Source organism: Rattus norvegicus, chromosome 16, assembly GCF_036323735.1.
Source record: "Rattus norvegicus strain BN/NHsdMcwi chromosome 16, GRCr8, whole genome shotgun sequence".
NCBI classification, from domain to species: domain Eukaryota; kingdom Metazoa; phylum Chordata; class Mammalia; order Rodentia; family Muridae; genus Rattus; species Rattus norvegicus.
In genome coordinates, this window is record NC_086034.1 from 49,221,846 (window position 1) to 49,226,048 (window position 4,203).

The 4,203-nt window shown below is 40.5% G+C and overlaps 1 protein-coding gene across 12 annotated transcripts in view; it reads left to right on the forward strand.

The window, feature by feature from the left end:
• Tenm3 (teneurin transmembrane protein 3) overlaps positions 1–4,203 on the forward strand; it is a 2,726,621-nt gene that overhangs the window by 1,237,114 nt on the left and 1,485,304 nt on the right. The gene's annotated exons all lie outside the window — the stretch shown is intronic.

Consider the following 4,203-nt stretch of genomic DNA (forward strand, 5'->3'; position numbering starts at 1 on the left):
CTGTGCTGGACATATGCACTTGGGCGATGGGCTTATCACGAGCTCCAGTCTTAGTTTCCGTTGTACCTTGAGAACTCTGCTATTCTCCTTGCGGTTGAGTCATGTGCAATCTCTCAGAGTGAGTGTCATAAAGAAGAACTGGGGAGAGGCAGACCGATGGAATGTGTGAAGTGGCAGTCTTGCCTGGCTCCTGCTCTAGCCAGTGTTAGTGATGAGCACTTCCAGCAGATGGAGCTATGGCACAGTCAGAATGCTCAAGGAAAGAAGAGAAATTTAACATCCCAGGATCTCATTTAAGCAGCTTTTTAAAATAATAATAATAATAATAAAACAGGGCTCAATGGTAATAGAAGGTAAGAAATGGGTCAAAAACATAGCTATACAGATTAAATCCATTTTTTTTTTTTTTTAGCTCAAAGTGCTTCAGTACATAGTGCTTATGGAGAGAATTAGAATGGGCTAAATGTGTTCTTGAACAAAATTCAGCCCTCTTAAAGAGAGTGAAAGAAATCACGATTTAGATTTTGCAAAACTGAGAGTAGTCGAGATAATCAGAGGTGTGCTTATGTTTTCTTTGTAAGGGCCTATCTTTTCCAAAGTCTATAAGAGAGCACTCAGACCCTCAAAACTGATCAAATTCTCCTCCTTCACCTGTCCTTTGCCAACGTTTATGACAAGTGAGAATAGTGTTGTTCCCCCATGAGTGTGTAGTACACCTCCTTCTCATCACGCCATCCCCATCTTAGAAATCTGTGTGTGGCTGATATTACAAAATTGAGATAGTTGTCGTCCATGCAGGGCAATCACCCTCTTATAGAAACCAACTCTCTATGGAGGAAGACTGTTCTGGACCAGTGGACCGGGGCATAGAGATGTTCTAGGCAGCACTGTCTTTCAGCAACATCACAGAGAAAGCTTTAGCACTAAATAGTAAGTGTGAACCCGGAATTTGTCTTCGAATCATTTTTCCAACTGCAGAAATGCTCCCATGAGCTTGAGCCTCTGTGAGCTCCTCCAGGCCAGCTGGGTGCATGAGATGTGTGTTACAACGGACTGGGTTAAGTGTTGAAGTTCACAAAAGGGTGAGGACTGACAGAAATACTATCACAAGTTTGTCTTATCACTCCATTCTTCAAATGTGTAGCTTTATGCAATTTTGAGATGTACAGTGAGGGCTTTTTCCCCTCCAAATTTGTATTTACATGCATAGTAGCTGCTATGTTGTAAGTGTATGTTTGTGCATGTCTGTGTGTGTCTGTGTGTGTATGTCTGTATGTGTGTGCGTTTGTCTATGTATGTTTGTGTGTGTCTGTGTGTGTGTGTCTGTATGTGTGTGCGTTTGTCTATGTATGTTTGTGTGTGTCTGTGTGTGTATGTCTGTATGTGTGTGCGTTTGTCTATGTATGTTTGTGTGTGTCTGTGTGTGTATGTCTGTATGTGTGTGTGTTTGTCTTGTGTGTATGTATGTGTGTGTATGTATGTGTATGTGCGTGTGTGTGTGTGTGTGTGTGTGTGTGTGTGTGCAGGAATATGTGTACCATGGTATATAAGTGTTCAGAAGACAACTTTGTGGCATCATTTCTCTTTATATAGTTTCACAGATTCCAGGGATCAAATCTAGGTACTAAAACTGGAATAAGCACGTTTATCTGCTGAGCTGTCTTGCCAGCTCATTCAGCTGTTTTTCTGATGGGTACATGGGGTGTGCTATGTCTGACAGGAATGTCCAATAGACACTGTCATCCCATGTTACACTGGCACCAAGAAGGCCCTACTAATGTGAGAGACATCTACTCCACATCACTGTAGATGCAAACTGAAGCAAATCAAACCGTTTTCCGTGCAGATATTATCCTGACACTGCATTGTTTCATGGCTGCTTTTAATTTATATATGATAATGTGGGGGTTTTATAACTTTATGCTAAATTTCAAATTCTCTTCACTTTGGGAATGTTATCTTAGCTGATGACAAGGAAGCAGTGTCGCTTTATAGCTACCTATTGAAATTAAATTCCCACAAGGAAAAAAGGTAAAATTACTGCTTCATGAGAAGGAAACACTTTTCTATAAATTTTGAGTATGAATGCAAGTGTTTATAACATGGAAATCCAATGTCTATCCTAATGTTTTGCAGCTGTAAGCAGGATATAGTTGGGGTTTTTTTTATACAGATGATATAACCTGAAGAAAACCCAGACTTTGAACTCCAGTCTTGTAAAGGATTTCCATTGCTGAACCTTGATGCCTTTAACCATAAAATGGGCATGCACTTAACTTCGCAGCGCGCCCCGACAACTGACTGGCAGAGCTCTTTGGCACAATCCCTGTAACAACTGCTTTGTCTAAAGAGTGATCCTGGAGAGCACGCCGATGTCATGCCTTCCTAAATGCCCACCGTTCTGCCATATGTTAGGAAGTTTGAAAACTTACAATTTGAACGTGAATTAAGGCAGATTTCTCAGAAAATAAGAATTTGTTGAGTTTTAAATGTACATAAGGTTTAGCTCCTTCTTCTAAATTTTAACAAAGAACCCCCCAGTCAAAACTACTTGGAAAAGTACAAAGGGATGAGAGACAACAGGAAAATGAAATAATTCTCCCCCAAAATGCCTTCTAATCACCTCTAATTATTTTAGGCAAAAGAAGGTGGGGTGTTTGTCAGAAAGGTTCCTTGGAACATGCAGTGCAGCACAACCGAATCTCCCTGGATGTCATTGCCACCAAAGAAAATTGGCTCTGAAAAGACCGGCCTGTGCTAGCTTTACCTGCGTATTTCAGTTGTCACTTGCCTGCTCAAGGGACTGGAGAAGAAAGCATTTTCCAAGCCTGGCAGGTCTACAGGGTCTAAGAGTGGGAATCTGCCAACGGAAAATTAAAGTAATAAGGGAGGCACATTAACAAAAGCTCTTTTTCTTTTAATAAACATTAAAAAAAGAGGTCCCAATAGGCCTGCTTCTTTCCAAGTGTTACTTTAGTTAAAGAGATTTTTTTTGTTTAACTTTTCAAACTATAAAATATGAAACATCAGAAAAATGTGGCTTCCTTTCTGTATGTTTTTCTTTTAAGAGGTTTTTATATGCTAATTATCCCTACAACTTACTCTGTTTAATTTCACCTCTACGTTACAGATTTAAGTTCATGAGGGCATCAGTGTGCTGTATGTAGGGTCACCTCATTATTCATTTTATAACTTTGGGGTGACTTTAACTCAAGAAATGCCCCATCCTAAATATGCTCTCGGTAGAACTACACTTCTGAAAATGCACAGGAATGAGCTGTTTGTTTTGCTTTGTTTGAAGCAACCATCAGTTCCTAATTCAGCTCTGTTTCTGCCTGATTATTTTTGCCTCTTCACTTTAATGGTGGTACTTGGATATAATTTAGGGGAAAAAAAGTACCTAGCCTGTCCTCTCCAGCTCCTGCCTTTAATAAAGGAAGACTACAGACAAACACTGGATAGGCAAGAATTTAAACAGCATGCAATTCTAGACAATGCAAGGCAGGCCTTTAAATTTTCTCTCTCTGCCCTGTTAATTCTGCTTTATTCTTAATGAAGGCTTACAAGACACCTGGAAGACAGCAAGGGCAAAGTGATGGCGTTGGGATATCAAGCTTTATTCTCAAAGCTTTATAAACACAGTGACTCCAATAACTCGTGTTTGAAGATGATAAAGTTAAGGAAAAACAAATACCCTCGTGGTGTAGGGGACTTATAATCAACAGAGGTCAATACAGCATTAATCCTCCTATTCCTCCTCCTTCTTCTTACCACATGAAGAACCATTGTTTAGTTACTTCTGCTAATGAAGAGGTGCTGTAGTGAGGGCAATTCAACATGGCAGCAAGAATCATTTATATTCCAGTCAGAGTCACATTTTTTGTAGTTACATTTGAATATAATTGTGTCTGTTATTCTTGGAGTCCTAGATGGGCACCCAACAGGCAGGGGAGTTCCTACATATGCACTTCTTCATTGTTCCCTCACAGAAGTAATGAATGAACATGTGTCTATATGGGGAAAATCTACACAGAGAACAGTCAGCGTTCACTAACCCAGTCACTGAGTACAGGTCTGCTTTGTTTTGTTTTCCTACATTTGGGCCTTTACTTCAGGGAGACTGAGGAGGAGGAGGAGGAGGAGGAGGAGGAGGAGGAGGAGGAGGGGGGGACATGGAGGAGGGAAGGGAGACCCATTTCATAT